This window comes from Nelumbo nucifera, chromosome 5 (assembly GCF_055504915.1).
Source record: "Nelumbo nucifera cultivar China Antique chromosome 5, China Antique-T2T, whole genome shotgun sequence".
In the NCBI taxonomy this organism is placed as follows: Eukaryota; Viridiplantae; Streptophyta; class Magnoliopsida; order Proteales; family Nelumbonaceae; genus Nelumbo; species Nelumbo nucifera.
The window spans coordinates 76,779,544-76,797,875 of NC_142653.1; the positions used below are offsets into that span (position 1 = coordinate 76,779,544).

An 18,332-nucleotide genomic window follows, 5' to 3' on the forward strand; every position below is an offset into this window, starting at 1 on the left:
TCATAAACACTAAATATATTCTTAATATATGACTAATTTAACCATTTGGTTTTTTTATTTAAATTTGAATAATAATTTGGAAATGTGGATCATGAATAAATATGACATTTATATTGAATAAATATAAATATGATTATGAAGTGTTTTCTAATTTATTTTTATGGTTTACGTGAATTATGAAGTGCTCTCTACCAAGTATTTTATATGGCACCTAAAAGGGAAGAAAAACCAAATATTTGATGGAGATATGGTACTAAAGTAAATAATAATAGACTCCATACCAAATGTAATTTTTTGTGGACAGATTATGAAAGGCGGTGGTGTAACCCGTCTTAAACATCACTTGGCTAGAGAGTATCCAAATGTTTTTGATTGTCCAAAGTGCCCAATGGAATTTTCCAAGGCAATGAGAAAACATCTCAAAGAACAGGAAGATGTTGAAAAAACAAAGAGAGAAAAAAATGATAGGAAGACCATTAAGGCCAGAAGGGATGATGGAGATGAGGAAGAAGAAGATGATGATAATGGTGAAGAAAGGTCTGAATATGTTAACATTGATGATGATTATGATACAGAGCAAAGGGCATTCAATATGGCTAGACATGCATCACGAGCTTCTCAATGGGAACAAGAACAATTACAAAAACTTCATAGCACTAGGCCCCAATTTAGAGAATCACAACACTAAGAGGGGGGTTCTTCACAACCACAATTATCTAAAAGCAAGAGTAGTATCTTTCGAGAAAAGAGTTGGAAAGAAGCATTTAACATATTTAAGCCCTCTAAGTCCAAAAAATCCTCAAAAAGTGACTCCTAATATAGAAGAGATGGACAGATTTTTGTATAGAGACAGAAATGCTAAGCAAAAAAAAAATTGAGTGTTATGACCATGGATCTGGAAATGATTCTAGAAGAGTTGTTTCAAAGTTTTTTCTATACGATCATATCCCTGCAAATGCAACAACCTCTCCATATTATAAAATCATGATAGATGAAATTGCAAAAGCAGGAAAAAGTGTACAAGGACCTACACCTTATGAAATTATGGGGAGGTTCTTAAATGAGGAAGTTTGAGAGTTGAAAAGCCATTTCAAAACATTCTTCCAAAAAGATGAAATATATGGGCTCATTGTTATGTGTGATGGTTGGACAGAACCAATTAGATTGTCAATCATCAATTTTATGGTGTATTGTAATGAGCAAACAATGTTTCATAAATCTATTAATGCATCTATTGATCGACATAATGTATAGCATTTGTTTAATTTGATGAATGTAGTGGTTGATGAAGTTAGTGCAAAAAATGTTGTACAAGTTGTGACTGATAATGGAAGTGCTTATAAAGCAGCTGGCAGAATGTTAAAACAAAAAAGAAAACACTTGTATTGGACACCGTATGCAGCTCATTGCCTTGAAATAATGTTAGAAGACATTGTTAAACTTTCTATAGTGTCCAGAGTGATTGAAAGGAGAAAAACAATTACTAATTTCATTTATAATCACTCAATTGTTCTCAACTTGATGAGGAGCTTCACAAATAATAGAGATTTAATACGTCCAAGGTCAAATCGCTTTGCTACTCATTATATTGCTCTTGAAAGTTTAAATTCTAAAAAGACGGCATTGAGACGCATGATTGACTCAAATGAATGGAAATCACTACCACAAGCAAGAACAAAAAGGGGAGAAGTAGTTGAGAAAATTATCAATGACAACAATTTTTGGAAATTAGTTCAACAATATGTTTTGATGGCTGAGCCCTTGTAAAAATGCTTCGAATTGTTGATGGTGAAAAAAAGAGCAACAATGGGAATTGTATATGAGGCAATGCATAGAGTGAAGAAGATGATTGAAGATAAATTTCTAAATTCAAATAAACACATCCTGGACATTATAAACAAGAGATGGAATGCACAGCTCATTCACCATTTGCATAAAACAGGTATTTTTTACTCTATTAAATTATATCATTAATTTCTAATATTTTATATTTTTATGCTAAATGCTAAATGAGTTTTTAAGATGTCAACTAACAATATTATTTTTTTCTTAAATTTCAGCATATTATTTAAACCCAACTTTTCAATATGATCATGATCTTGCTGTGAATGAGGATTTATTGTCATCTTTGAAAAAATCATTACAAGGTTGGAGCCATATGAAACCAAAACTATCATTGCCTTACAAGAGGTAAAGTGTAATTGTGTAAGTTGATAAATTATATAATAAATATATTTTGATAATATAATACTAATATCAGTTATTTTCGATTTAGGCAAAAACATTCCGTGAAGCATTAAGTGGCTTTGCAGATCCTGTGGCCGTTAAAGCATCAACAAGAACTGATCCGGGTAAATTAAAATTTTAATATATTCTTGATTTCTATATTCTTTAATGTTCATTATCAAGTTGTTAACTAATTAATTTTATTTTTAATATTATACATTTTATATTTATATTAAAATGTATATATATTTTTTGTTTTTTTAGCTGAATGGTGGTTGATTTATGGCCAAGATGCCCCACATCTCCGTAAAATAGCAATAAGGCTATTATCACAAACGGCTTCTTCCAGTGATTGTGAACGAAATTGGAGTACCTTTGGCCTTATTCATACAAAGCAGAGGAATCATCTATTTTATGACACTTTGGAGAAGTTGGTATATGTCCACTACAACATGAAATTAGAGTACCTTCGGCCTTATTCATACAAAACAGAGGAATCGTCTATTTTATGACACTTTGGAGAAGTTGGTATATGTCCACTACAACATGAGATTAAGAGTTAGACACCTCATTAAAGATAAAACGCATCCAAAAGGTTACTTCAACCCAATTGATCTTCATGATATATATGATGAAGAAGATCTAGTGATATCTTGGTTAGAAGATAAAGACACAGAAGCAAGGGTCTTAGATGAACTAGGTAATCCTCTAAGACTCAATCCTTATATTGCAAATCAAATGGGGATAAATGTTGATGATTGGATCAGAGAACAGACAGGCAATATGTTAGGAACCTGCCTAACTCAGGGCTCTTCGAGGGAGCCAACCTCCTGAATTCGTTGGAAGGAGAGAGAGAGAGAGAGAGATTAATGCTGAAAGAATTCCCCTTATTTCTATTTGTGCTTCACTACTTATACTATTTACAATCTTTGATTTCTTTCTATTATAGCTGTTGCAAGTGGGCAATTAGTTGTGCTGACATGGCCTCCTCTTGTAAAACTAATTAACTGCTTTATGATGGTTTGTTCCAGTAGTCTTTACAATCCCCCCCTCCTTTAGAGGGGCCTTGCCCTCAAGGTCTAAAGTGGGAAAATTTGATTACAGATCTAAGTAAGATTCCCAGGTTGCATCCTCTTCTAGGAGTTTAGACCAAACAACTAACGCTTCTGGTATGACTCTTCCACCCCGGCACACCCATCTGAAATCAATGATGCAGGCTGGCTCAGTCTGCACTTGTCCTTCCTCTAAAAATGTGGGAAGGGTCACACTTGTAATGACTCTTGACTTCGGCCCTTTCTTCAGTAAGGAGATATGGAATACAGGGTGCAATTTTGATGTTGTCGGAAGGTCCAGCTTGTAGGCCACTGACCCTATTCTCACAAGGATTTTAAATGGTCCAAAATAGCACGGGCTGAGTTTGTTCCACTGTCGGCTTGCAACTGAAATCTGTCTGAAAGGTTGTAATTTGAGAAACACCCAATCACCAACTTCATATTGGACATTCTTGTGATGTTTATCAAAGGTGGGCTTCATCCATTGTTGTGCCTGTAAGAGATGATGTCTCAGTTTCTTTAACACCTCATCTCGTTGTGTCAGATGTTCTTCTATGGCCGCTACTGTGGTGGTCCCTTTTTCATAAGTAGAGGGGGAGGGTCCCAACCATATAGAGCTCTAAAGGGTATCATCCCAGTGGCACTATGGAAAGTGGTGTTGTACCACCATTCAGCCCAGTGGATCCACTTCACCCATTGTCTTGGTCGATCTCCCGCGAAGCATCTCAAATATGTTTCGAGACTCTTGTTAACCGCCTCTATCTGCCCATCGGATTGGGGGTGGTAGCTAGTTGACTTGAAGAGTTTAACCCCGTGCAGGCGAAAAAGCTCAGCCCAGAAACAGCTCATAAAAATAGGGTCCCTGTCTGATACAATTGAGCTAGGGAGCCTGTGTAGGCGCACAATTTCCCGAAGGAACAATTCCACAATTGTGACTGCTGTAAATGGGTGTGATAAAGGTAGGAAATGACTGTATTTCGTCAATCTATCCACTACCACAAGGATAACTGTTTTGCCGGCAGAAACGGGCAATCCTGTGATGAAATCCATTGATATATCATCCCAGACTTGGGTTGGTATTGGGAGTGGTTGCAAGAGGCCTGCTGGTGTTGTAGTGGCCGACTTGTTTTGTTGGCATACTACAGACCTGGCTATGAAGTTCTGGATAGATGTACGCATGCCTTTCCAATGGAATTGTGTGGCGATGCATTTTTGTGTTCGTAGGATGCCGGAGTGGCCACCTGTGGGTGAGGCATGGAATAAATCCAGGAGCTTCCTGAGATGAGCAGAATCTGCCAGAATTTCCAGGCGTCCTTTGAAGAAGAGTAGATCATTCTTAATGGTGTACCTAGGGTGCAGTGAGGGATTTGCCAATACTTAGGCCTTCAACTGTTGTAACTCCCTATGTGATTGGACTTCTTTTCGAAGTAGATCCAGGAGAGAAGTTGGGGAAGATACTAGTAACTGAAAGGAGTGTGGGGGCCGTGAGAGGGTGCCAGCCACCCGGTTAGCAGCCCCTGCTTTGTACTCAATTATGTAATCGTACCCAATAGCTTGGATATCCATCATTGTTGTTCCGGGGATAGGACGGATTGGTCCAATAAGAACTTCAAACTTTGATGGTCGGTCTGAATTATGAACCGTCTACCGAGCAAGTAGGATCGCCAACGTTGGACTGCTAAGACCACTGCTATTAATTCTCGTTCATAAACTGATTTGGCCCACTTTTGTGATGTTAAGGCCTTGCTGAAAAAGGCTAGAAGTCGCCCCTCTTGCATGAGAACAGCCCCAACCCCTTGACTGGAGGCATCACACTCAATGATGAAGTCTTTTGTGAAATCAGGCAATGCTAATGTTGGAGGGCTTGCAACTGCCTATCTCAACTGCTCAAAAGCTTGTTGGGCCTGGGCTGACCAGTGAAAAGCGTCTTGTTTCAGCAATTGGGTTAACGTGGTAGCTATTAGGCCGTAGTTTTTTTATGAAGCGGCGGTAGTACCCAGTCAGGCCCAAGAAGGCCCTCAACTCTTTCACACTTTTGGGTTGCGGCCAGCCCATTATACAAGAGATTTTATCTGGGTCGGCCGCTACAGTTCCATTCTCTACAACATGTCCCAAGTAGTGAACTTGGTTTTGTCCAAAGGAGCACTTGAACTCTTTAGCAAACAACTGGTGGGCCTCAAGTGTTGCAAGGGCGACCTGTAGATGATTCAGATGTTCCTCCCAATTGGGGCTATAGACCAATATGTCATCAAAGAAAACAATGATGAACTTACGTAATTATGGCCGGAATATGTCGTTCATTAATGCTTGAAATGTGGCTGGAGCATTGGTCAGCCCAAATGGCATGACCAAGAACTCATAGTGGCCATCATGTGTCCTGAAAGCCGTTTTGTGAACATCCTCCCTATGTACCCTTATTTGATGATACCCAGCTCGTAAATCTAATTTTGAAAATATGGTGGCTTGACTGAGTTCATCAAGCATCTCATCAATGACTAGTATTGGAAATCGGTCTTTAATGGTGATATTGTTTAAGGGCTTTGTAATCAATACAAAATCGCCACGTCCCATCCTTTATTTTTACTAATAATACCAGTGAAGAGAATGAGTTGTGACTGGGTTGTATTATCCCTTGCTTAAGCATATCTTGAACTTGCTTCTCGATTTCAAATTTTTGAAAGGGTATCGGTAGGGTCTTACATTGGTTGGGGCAGCTCCCGGCATGAAGGGGATGCGGTGGTCATGCTCCCGACGTGGTGGAAGTTCTTGGGGTTCTTCGAACACATTGCCATATTGCTGAAGAAGTTGTTGTAGGCACATTGCCATATTGCTGAAGAAGTTGTTGTAGGCGGCTTTGGAAGTCTCTAGGCCCATTTGGGCTGTTGTTAGCTAAAGATGGGCTGGTCCAATTTGAGTCCATGTGCATGAATATGGGCTGATCTGGATCTCCTATTTGCTTTGTTAATGTTGCAAGACTGATGGGCCTTGGACCCTTGCATGTTTGCCCTTGTAGATGGACTGTAGAGTTCCCTGATGTGAAGTCCATGGTGAGACAGGCCCAGTCACAGATCATGGGCCCTAGTTGTCTTAACCATTGAATGCCTAGCACCACGTCCGCTCCACTGAGATGAAGAGGATATAGGTCCACCGCAAACTGGTGACCCTGAACCTTTAGTGGTAAGCCCATGCAAATGCTATTGCAGGATAGGCTATTACCGTTAGCCACATGAACCGCAAAAGTCGTTGTTGGTTGAACTGGGAGTCCCATTTTATCCACCAAGACTTGAGTTATGAAGTTAAGGGAACTGCCACTGTCTATGAGGATTGACGCTTGGCATCCCTGGATTAGCCCTGCAACTCTCATTGTTTGAGGGGACACAAGTCCCGTAAGGGCTTGTAGAGATATTTCAGGTGTGCCATTGGGTTGTATTTCCCACCCTTGGTTAGATTCCCCGCAACCGATGAGGTCGTCTTCCTCTTCGGCATCTGTTTGAAGGAGAAAAGCTTGTTGTTTCTTACACCGATGGCCCGGCCCGAATTTCTCTTCGCAGTTGTAACAGAGTCCTTTGTCTCTGCGTTGCCCAGGTCAACCGTTTGAAAGGAACCAATGGGCCTGGGCCCAGTATTCCTTCCTCCTTGTCTGGTGTTGTCGTCCTAGTTCCTGGACCCCATGGCTGTTGCACCTTCTTGCTCGAGCGAACTTACCCTCATACAATCTTGCTAGCGTTGTTGCATTTATGACCGAAGTGGGCAGCATCGCCTTTACTTCCAGTCGCAGTTCTTCTTTTAGGCCACCGACGAAGCTTCCCACCAACGCCTTCTCTGTCCACCCTTGGACTCTCACAACCAGTTTTTTGAACTCCATCTGGTAATCTTTAACTGATCCCACCTACCATAGCTTTGCCAAACTCTCATCATGATCTTCGAACCCAGACGATCCAAAACGGATAGTCATGGCATCAGCAAAATCTGCCGAAGTTTGACGAGGGTGCCCCCGTCGGTACCATTGAAACCAGAGGATAGCTTCCCCTTCAAGATGCGCAGAAGCCAGAGCTACCCTGTCTTGCCCAGGTGTCTCATGGTAATCAAAATACCGTTCGGCTCTGAGAATCCAGGGAGTTGGGTCGCCACCTGAGAAGATGGGGAAATTGATATTGGCTGCTCTCGTTGCCATCGGCCCTGTTCTACGGTTGTCTTCATTGTTGCGCTCTTCTTGGCTTCCTCTGTCGTTGTTCATTGCCCCCTGCTCTAGCCGATTGAGGAGAGCAGTGAAACCTTCCTTCATTTCTTTGAGATCTGAAGACATTCGATGGATCTCTACCTCCATCTGATCCACTCGGGTGTCTACTGGCATGTTTCTTGTGTTGGTCATACTGGCTCTGATACCAATTAGGGCTCTTCGAGGAAGCCAACCTCCTGAATTCGTTGGAAGGAGAGAGAGAGAGAGAGAGAGAGATTAATGCCGAAAGAATTCCCCTTATTTCTCTTTGTGCTTCACCACTTATACTGTTTACAATCTTTGATTTCTTTCTATTACAACTGTTGCAAGTGGACAATTAGTTGTGCTGACATGGCCTCCTCTTGTAAAACTGATTAACTGCTTTCTATTGATCTGTTCCAGTAGTCTTTACACAATAGTGGGACTGGTAATGATAATGAGTCTACTGATGATAATGGTGATGGTGGTGGTGATGGTGGTGGTGATGGTGATGGTGATGGTGGTGAATATGATGGTCACAATGAAGGTGATGCTACTAGTAGTTTTGTTAAATATATACCACCTATAGATGATTCAATGCCACCTAGTCAAGAACAATACCGTCCAAGTCGCAGAGACATGCAATTAATGGATAGTTCCAGTTATGGTTCTTATGATTATGGAAGATCAGATGAATAGAACCAACATTATGAAAGATCCATGGAAAATAATGAGATGATGCCTGGATTTAGTAGGATGAGTTTGAATTCAACTTCTAATTATGGATACAACTCTTCTCAGTATGGATATGAGTCATATGACACGAGTCGTACAGCTACAACCCCTAGAACTACAACGAGTTCTTGGCTTTTTGGTAGTCTTGCTGAAGGATACGGATCAAATTATCAGACTCAACCTTGTTATCAACAATGTTGTACTATGGAGCAATTTGAGCATTTCAGACAGATATATACATCATACTCTAATAGAATGAGTTGAGGCGAATATTGCGCTTTGGTTAGAAATCAACAAAATGTAGATATAAGCAATTATGAGCCTACAAGAAACTCCCTATGGTACTGAATTATTGGTTGTCATCACATGATTTCAGGTATATAAGTAAATAATTTATCAAGTAATTAACTTTTATTATGATTTTAATATTTATTTATTAATTTTTTTGAATTGTATGTTATATAGGTTATTAACGGACATCATCATTTATGAAGGTACGTTTTACACTTCTATTACTAAATATTTTTTCTTTAATTTTAGACAATATTTTGTGTTGAATTATGTTGTATGTGTTCAATTGAGTTATTAAATATTGATGTGATTATAATTTTAAGAAATATTGTTTAGATGTTCACATATATTGAGTAGTTGAGTATGATGCGGTTCCTTATCAATTTTATTAAAATATATTAATTTAATGTGTATATCTTATTAAAGCCTTATATTTAGTGTTATTGGTGTATTTTTATGTTATATTGAAGTTTTTATAATGTTTTTGTGTATCTTTGCGTATCTATGTGTATCTTAATTTTTCTCTGATATGCATGCATACCCAAAGCATATCTTAAAATTGCCTTCCTGATACGCTAAGCGTATCTGATACTTTGAACCTTGGTTCCAACCCCTCAATTTTGTCAAGAAGTTAGCAAAGGGGAGCAGGACACTATAAAGGAAATCTACAAGGATAGCCCAGAAAGGACAATACAGGGACAGACGTTTTCAGCAAATACACTAGTCAAGGGAGACTACTTGTCCATACACACTTCTCAGCAAACTCCAACAAGGGGAATAGCAGCTACGTCCTCTTCTTCTAATTCCCATCTAAAAAGCTTTTGTACTCCTCAGTCAGCCCCTGCCTCTCCAGGTATTATTTTTCCTTTGGTTTTTGGTACTGACATGTGTGCTAAGCCTGTTGCAGATACTCCAGCATCCCATTTTGTAAGGGGTAGTGGTGGTATGGGGGAAAGGAAAGTGGGGGGATCTGAAAAGTTTAAAGAAAAGAAGGGAGCAGCAGTAGGCAAGGAGCAGGAAGAGGAGGTGGAAAGGTTCTGGAGATTGATTTGTGAACAATTTGAGGAGCTTAGGAAAAGGGAATGATGTGGGGAAAATAGTTCTCAGGGGGAGGACTTAAGTAGTAAACAGGAAGAGGAGTTGGAAAAAGGAGATAGTGAGGGGACTGGTCTACTTACAAAACATAAAGGTAGAAACCAAACTGGTGGATTAGGTAAAGAAGAGGGTGAAGAGGAAATATTTCAGAAGTAGGTGGAAGAAAAAAAGAGTCTAAAGTGGAAAGATTAATCTCTGACATTGAGGGTGATCTAGAGTTTAGCGCGAGGGGAGAGAGGAGGAAGAACATCAGGTAAGAAATGGGGTCAAGTAGGGTTGTTGATTTAAGTGTATCTATGAAAATTATAAGTTGGAATGTGAGAGGGTTGGGGAGTGCAAGAAAGATGAGAGCTATAAAGGACTTACTGAAGAGTGAGAAACCTGAAATTGTGATGTAGCAAGAGACAAAATTGTAGGAAATGGAGGGAAGGTGGGTTAGAAGTTTTTGAAGATCATGGGGAGTAAGCTGGTCTTCAGCTCCGTCATGGGAAGCATCAGGGAGTGTGGAAGGATGAGGTAGTAGAACCGGTGGAACAACTGATAGGTAGGTTCTCGGTCTCGATCAGATTTAAGAATGTGAAGGATGGATTCATTTGAGTGTTAACTAATGTTTATGGCCCCAATATTTATAGAGAAAGAAATGAATTGTGAGAGGAGTTGTCTGCTATACAAGGTTTATGGAATGGTCCTTAGTGCCTGGGAAGGGATTTTAATGTCATAAGATTCTCTAAGGAAACAAGTAACCCTTCTCAGTCAATTACAACAAGCATGAGGAAGTTCAATGGTTTTGTAGAAGAGTGCAAACTAAAGGAAATCCCTCTGTTGCAAGCTAGGTTCACTTGGTCTAACTTTCAAGAAAACCCCTTATGCTCAAAATTGGATAGATTCCTTTTCAACAAAGCCTGGGAAGGTCATTGGGGAACCTTGGTGTGCAAAACCCTGCCTAGGGTCACTTCTGACCATTGCCCCATTAAGATAGGTGTGGAATCGTCTGTTAATGGGCCTAGACCATCTAGATTTGAAAACATGTGGTTAGCGCATCCAGATTTTGGGGGAAAAGTAAAGGAATGGTGGAATGAAGAGTTAAGGGGGGTAAAGCGGAAGGGGATAAGATTTAATAAGAAGCTACAAAGGTTAAGATCCAAGCTAAAGGAGTGGAATAGGGACCATTTTGGTAAAACTGAGGAACAGAAATTGAGTCTAATATCTCGGGTTGAGGAATTGGATGAGAATGAAGCTCAAAGGATAATGAATGCACATGATAGGGAGATAAGAAGTCAATTGAAGAAGGACTTAAAGGTTGTTTTACTTACAGAGGAAATTTGTTGGAGACAAAAATCAAGACACCAGTGGATTAAGGAAGGTGATGGAAACACTAGATTCTCCCATGATCTGGCAAGTGGAAGAATGCGGAAAAACTTTGTGGCCAAATTAGAGGTAGAAGGGGAGGTGATTACAAATCAGGACGAAATAGCCAAAACCTTCGTGACCCACTTTAAGTCCATTTATAAAAGGCCTTTGAATGAAAGATTGTCTATGGAAGGGTTGGATTGGCCATGTTTGGGAGAAGAGAAAGTGAGGTGGTTGGAAAGAAGTTTTGAAGAAGCTGAAATCAAGAACGCAGTGTTCCTAATGGATAGATCTAAGGCACCTGGACCAGATGGATTTACTATGGCATTTTACCAAGACTGTTGGAAAGTACTAAAGGATGATTTGGTTGAGGTTTTTAAGGAATTTGCAGATAATCACACAGTGAGCAAGGGTGTCAATGCCACGTTTCTGGCCCTAGTCCCTAAGAAACCCGATGGTATTCATCCAAAGGATTTCAAACCAATTAGCTTGGTGACGAGCATTTACAAAATCCTAGCTAAGGTTCTATCTCTGAGGCTTAAAGAAGTTACCCCCTCCTTAGTCAGCCAAACCCAAGGGGCCTTTGTACAAGGAAGACAAATAATTGACCAAATATTGATTGCCAATGAAAGTGTGGAGGATTTGTGGAAATCTGATAGGAAAGACTTTGTGTGCAAGTTGGATGTTGAAAAGGCTTACGACATGGTGGACTGGAAGTTCCTTAGTGAAGTCTTAAAAACTGTGGTTTTGGTGAAAAGTGGTGTAATTGGACCCTAGGTTGTGTTAGTTCCTGTCGATATTCAATCCTAATGAATGGAGTGGTGAAGGATTTCTTCTCAGGTAGCAGGGGTATCAAGTAGGGGGACCCTCTCTCACCTTTTCTTTCACCTTAGTTGTTGATATGCTTAATCGTTCAATCTCTAAGGTTGATAGAGAAGGTGTAGTTAGAGGGTGGAGAGTTGGTAGATATGAGACCCCAGTTACCCATCTCCAGTTCGCGGATGACATATTAATCTTTTGTGAGGGGACTAAGATTGAGAGGGTGAGAAGTTTAAAGGTGTTGATTAGAAACTTTGAAAGTATTTCCAACTTGAAAATCAATTTTGAAAAGAGCTGCATTGCAGGGGTTAATTTGGAGTCAAGAGAAGTGGAGACTATTGCTGAGCGCTTAGAGTCTTCTATTTCTACTTGGCCTTTGACCTATTTGGGGCTTCCTTTAGGAGCAAATCCTCAAGAGAGAAGGTTCTAGTGCCCAATTGTAGAGAAGTTTGATAAGAGATTGGCTTCATGGAAAAAGAACTACATCTCTCTTGGAGGGGAGGGGGAGAAGAATCACCTTAATAAGAGCTACATTTGCAAACCTTCCAACTTACCATCTCTCTGTCTTTAGGATCCCAACTAGGGAAGCTAAGAAGTTGGAAAAATTAATGAGAGACTTTCTCTGGGAACCAAGGGAAAATAGGAAAGACCATTTAATTAAGTGGGAGGTGGTGTGTTGGAGTAAAGAGGAAGGGGGCTTGGGACTAGGAAACTTAATTCAGAAAAATACAACCTTACTAGTGAAGTGACTGTGGAGGTGGCCATTAGAGAGAGTCAGGTTGTGGCATAAGGTGATTGGAAGCATACATGGATGCTCAGGGAATAGATGGGATGCTGGTGTATCAAGGCAGGCAACTTCGGCAACCCCTTGGAAGGTAGTGCACAATATTCTTCCGCAGTTCCTCAGTCATATCAGGAGTGATGTGTGTGATGGCAACTCCATCCTCTTTTGGGAGGGCATTTGGGTTGGAGATGTTCCCCTCAAAAATCTCTTCCCCTCCCTATTCTCAGTTTCTCGATACAAAAAAGAGGTTGTTTCCAAATTTTGCTCCTCATTGGAAATCCCTTGGGATTTTGGGTTCTGTAAAGGCTTAAGGGATGAGGAGATTGAGTGCTTAGTCAATTTACTCTACCTTTTTGAAACAAGGTTTAAAATGTCGCTTACCAAAATATAGGACATATGTCGGAAATGTCGAGGGGAAATATTGTAAAAAATAGAGACATTGTGGAAATATTATGAAATATGTGGAAATATGCAATGATATTTTGTAAAATGATAAAAGAAGCATTAATACATATTTCTAGACTATTATCTTATTCCCAACCATTACATAAAGCTAAGAAACTAAGATCAATAACAAATTAGTAAACGACGATTTACTGATTTATTATGCTTTTTGATGTTTTTACAAGGTTATCTGAATTTTATTTTCTTATATTTAATATTGATTTATTATAAATTCTAATATATTTATTTCACACTAGTAAATAGGAATACATTTATTTTGATTTTTTAAATATTACAGTTATGATACATTATGTTTTATCATAAATTTAATAAACTGATTCTCCTTTTTGTAGTATTAAGATTATGATAAATTCTGATTTCTTATAAAACTTAATGAATTTATTATGATTTTTAATACTAAACCTATAATAAATTATGATTTAGTATAAAATTTAATAAATTTATTCTGATTTTTATATTAAATGTAGAATATGATTTATTATAAAATTTAATAAACATTTTCTGATTTTAATAAATATTTTAAAAAATACTAACTAATAAATATTAAATAGAAATTATTAATGGAATAATTTATATTAATAAACTGTATTATAATAATATAATATACTAATATATTATATTATTAATGTACATTAGTCGACATCTTGTCGACATTATCGACATCCTACCGACATAATAGGAAAAACTGTCTTTTTTTTTTTTGTTATTTGGACCAATTTGGTCGACATTTCCAAAATATAGGAAATGTCAACCGAAATAATGTAATTTTTATATTACCATCCATTTTCATGTCGGTGAGCCTCGACATCAACATATGTCGGGCAACATTAGCGACATTTGAAACCATGTTTTGAAAAAAGTTTGTTTGAACACCTTTGCTATTCAAACAAAAAGAATTTGGATACCTCGATCGAAAGGATCTTTCTCTTGTGCTTCTTTTTTCAAATCCCTTTGCTGTTCTAACCCTCAACAGGCCTTCCCTGTTAAGGAAGTTTGGTGCATCCGTTCCCCCTAAGATTTTGGCATTCTGTTGGGAAGTGTACTATGGGAAAGTAAATACCTTGATAATTTACAAAAGAGAAGACCTTTTCTCTGTATTTCCCCCAACTGGTGCATCCTGTGCAGATCTCAGAGTGAGGACTGTTATCATTTGTTAATTTCTTGTTCCTTTACTGCAGGGTTATGGAATTGGCTTCTCTTTTTGTTTGGGAGCAGTTGGAACTTGCCAGCAGATTTAAGACTGCTTTTTTATCCCTCTACTTTTGTTTGGCAACAGAAAAGAAGTAATATCATGTGGAGGTGTGCAAGAGCTGCATTAATATGGACAATCAGGGAAGAAAGGAATGCTAGAACTCTTTTGGAGAAGGAAAGGAACCTTCGAGAGATAAAGGACTGTGCCTTGGTTAGGGTGATTCATTGGCTGAAATCTTTGGACTTGTTTCACCAATTCTCCTTTAATGACATTTGGAGGAATTGGGAAGCAGTGGCAAGTTGTTCCTCTTCCAAGACTAAAGTGAGAACAAGCTGGTCATCACCTCCAGCAAGCTTCTTGAAGTTGAATTTTGATGGAAGCAATCTAGGAAACCCAGGTCCTTCCGGGTTAGGTGGGGTATTGAGGAATGAAGTCGGGAATGTGATACTTATCTTCTCAGTTCCTCTAGGAGTGGGAGACTCTACTAGAGCAGAAATGTTTGCTGCCCTGCAAGGTGTACAGTTTGCAGCTCAATTAGGGGTGAACCAGCTAATAGTTGAAGGTGACTCAAAGGTTGTAATAAGCAGGTTGCAGAACCCAAAGTCAGTAGTTTGGTGCTTCAGGAATGAAATTAAAAAGTTTAAGGTGCTGACAAGAAACATGGACCTAAGAATACAATGGGTGGGGAGTTCAGAAAATGCCATGGCAGACTGTCTAGCCAAGCAAGGGGCAGCTAGGGAAGTTTTGTATTGGGCACAACTGTAACTTATTACTTTTGTTTTCTTCTTTAGTGGAGAGATCGCAGCCTGTGGCTCTCCAAGGGCTGCTTGTATGTGCTAATATTTCCAAATTAATAAAAAGTTCATTTATTTATCAAAAATAAATAAAAAGGAAAATCGAAGCATGGGTTTAGCCAACATATTTTTAGGGGTGGAAAATGGATGATGGATTAGGCTGGGTTATAGGCAGGTTGAATACCAACTCATCCATTGACAGCCCATTCCATATACAAATTAATGGGTTGCAATTCAGCCAAACACACCCACTTTGACCTGCTTGCTCAAACTCAACATTTTTTTCTTTTTCTCTATTTCGAATGGGACAATTGGGTTATGTCGACCCATATACTTAAAAATTCCAATTTAAGAGAGCAAAATTCTGTCCCTCCTTCTGGCTACCATGTGGCAGAACTGGGTTGTTCCTACATATTCCAAAGATCCAATTTAAGAGAAAACAGAACTCTGTCCCTTCTTGCTGCCACATGACAGAACCAAGTACGGTCAACCCATGTAACTGAAATTGACCAATTTAAGAGAAATTTTCAAAAATTGCAGAAATTGCAGGAAAACAAATAAATTCATAGATTTTTATCAGCATATAAACTTATAGAATATTTAAAAATATATATATTTTAATCAAATAAAATCAGAAATTGCACAAAAATATAAATTGATAGAAAATTAAAAATATATATTTCAGATAAATTAAAGCAGAATTTACAGAAAAAAAAAACACAGAAATTGTGATAGAAAATTAAAAAAATTATATCATCCAAATAAAAGCAGAAAATTTCAGACAATAGATTCTCATTCTAGGAAACCCAGGTCCAAATATCAATTTGCAGCAGATCACTTCTTCTTACAGGTTCTGCTGATGGTCTTCTATGCACATGACCAAACTTAGTCAACTTTCTGTCATTGTATCATCTATTGGAGCTACACTTTACATTCCTTCGAATGACTTCATCTCTGATACAGATATAGTGATACTATCCTTTAAAGTTTTTCCACTCAAATGAATTCTTCTTCTAGCCTTATCAATTTGCAGCAGATCACTTCTTCTAAAAGGTTCTGCTGATGGTCTTCTATGCACATGACCAAACTTAGTCTACTTTCTTTCATTGTATCATCTATTGGAGCTACTCCTTGCATTCCTTCGAATGACTACATCTCTGATACAGAGATACCATTCTTTAAAGTTTTTCCACTCAAATCAATGTGATACCATGCAAACTGAGATTTTTTACAATTAAACATATAATTCCATTCAACAGGAGATTGAGCAGGAAAAGTATCTAAATCCACTACTGTCAAGCAGGGTATTAGTAAACAAAGCACCAAACACAAATGTTGGAGATAAGAACAACTAAAACAATATCAGTTAAAAGAAGCATCTAAAACAATATCATTTCTCTGGAGCCTATCCCATCTAAACACTCATAGTAGGAACTCACCAACCTTTCAACCCTGTCCAGAAACAGCCAAGTATTTCAAAACGTTCACAGGGCCGCATGATCAACAATAACACCTTTAACTGACCCACAAACAAGTAGGACTCTAGAGATACTTGTAGTAGAGTACCACCATCAGTTGCACAATACCACTTCAAAATACTTTAAATCAGCCTCTACTTCTTAAGAGATTTATACCTAAATCCAGTGTTCCAAAGTCACAAAAGAAATGGCAAAAAACTTAAATTAGAGTAATTCCAAAGCATATGTTTACCTAGTTCAGTGACAAACTCTATGAAACAGAGGCCTTTATGAGGAAAGAGCTTGGGGGTTCCAATAGTTTCTATCCCTCTGGTTTGGAGGCATTTTGTCCTCTACTCCTCTTCTTGTTTATCCTACCTTTTCTCTTACAAAATTCATTGTTTGTATATTTAAGAGTGGAAATGATAGAGATCTTAAACAAAGAGTTGCACTGTCTGGCCTATGCTCAACAATAAACATTTTTCCTTTGTAGACCAAGATCTCCAAAAAGATCTGACAAGCTAAAGAATAAACATTCATCATCACACTAACTGAACTTTAGAGACATCAAAGATGTACCTGAATGTCTCCTTCCTTGAAGGCAGGATCAAATGGTTCTGCTGGCAAAAAGCCCTTTCCATTGATTAATCGAGGTCATCCTTGAAAAATATAGACAAAGGAATGCATTTAATTTTTATATTATGGTCAAGAAAATAAAATGTAGGGATAACTACTGTTAGATGATCTACCAATGCTTTAGCAGATTCAAAAGCAAGGGTAGGGACAAATCAATGATTTTCTGCTGATAATTCGAAACCATTGTTGGTTCATTTGTCTTTTCTTATTTCAGATTTATTTTCCCCCTTACGTCTAGCAAAAGAAAAGGAAAGCAGTTGTAATAATAAAGGAAAGTTCTTCTTTTAAAGAAAAGAAAAACATTAAAATAAAAAAAAAAAAAAGAATCCCCAAACAAAATACGATAAACAAAACTAGAAATTCGAGGTGAAATGACTGCTCTGTTTGCAGAGAACAGAGACAGTAGTAGCCATCGAGTCCCGCTCTGGAAGAAAAAGAGAGTAGAGAGAAACCTGAATCTTCGATGCACGACGGAGCAAATACCCCCACAATGCTCGAAGCTTCCCTGTATTCGGAGCAAACAGCGAAGAGGCGGAGGTGGAGAAAGTTCCAGACTTGCGGACTTGCAAACTTGCAGAATGAAAGCCAAAACAACAACACTCGAGCCCTAAACCATAACCCTATTGATCGGATAACCTCAACCCTAACCCAAATTCGACCCACATGTGAAATGAAGCACATAGGAGAAGAAGAAGAAGAAGAAGAAGAAGAAAATGAAGATGAAGAATAAACCGCCAAATTTTCTACATAGAATTAAAACACAAGGAAGAAACTGAAAGTACGTGTGCAAATCCAACCTAGAGAGCTGCGGAACGAACCTCAAAGTACAATCTCTGCTGCAAAGGCTGCTGTGAACTTCATCTCCTCTCTCAGAGAAGAGAGAAGAACCCTATAACTGGGTTTTTCTTGTGTTGCAATAGACGATGTAGACTTCTGTGGGCAGTGTCAAGTTAGGGATGGGAATTTTTTTTTTGGAAAATTCCACTTTATTACCGTGAAGTTGGGGGTGGTGTCAACTTAGTATCCGAACTTTCAAACATGACACTGCACTATCTATACTTACTTTCAAAAACAGCCAAGTTGGTCCCTGCCCTTAACTAGCCGTCAGTTATATGTTGAAAATGTCAGAAGTATCCTTCACAAGAATATACTGTTCATTGTCCTCTATCCTGAGACTAAACCAATTAAAGGTGTTTGAGATTTTAGACTAATGAACAGTGTCTTCTTGTAAAGGATAG

The 18,332-nt window shown here is 38.5% G+C and overlaps 1 protein-coding gene across 7 annotated transcripts in view; it reads right to left on the minus strand.

The window, feature by feature from the left end:
- Window positions 1–18,082, minus strand: part of LOC104593927 (uncharacterized) — a 33,972-nt gene extending 15,890 nt beyond the window's left edge. The window contains exons 1-3 of one of the 7 annotated variants that reach the window (XM_019197163.2): window positions 17,913–18,080; window positions 17,547–17,737; window positions 17,038–17,117 (exon numbers count right to left, since the gene is read on the minus strand). The gene's annotated coding sequence lies outside the window, so the exon portion shown is untranslated. Of the gene's footprint in view, window positions 1–16,444; window positions 16,468–17,037; window positions 17,118–17,546; window positions 17,738–17,891 lie in introns of those variants that run through there. The other 6 variants (XM_010254023.3, XM_010254022.3, XM_010254024.3 and 3 more) reach the window with 6 other exon arrangements.
- Between the last annotated feature and the right edge of the window lie 250 nt (window positions 18,083–18,332).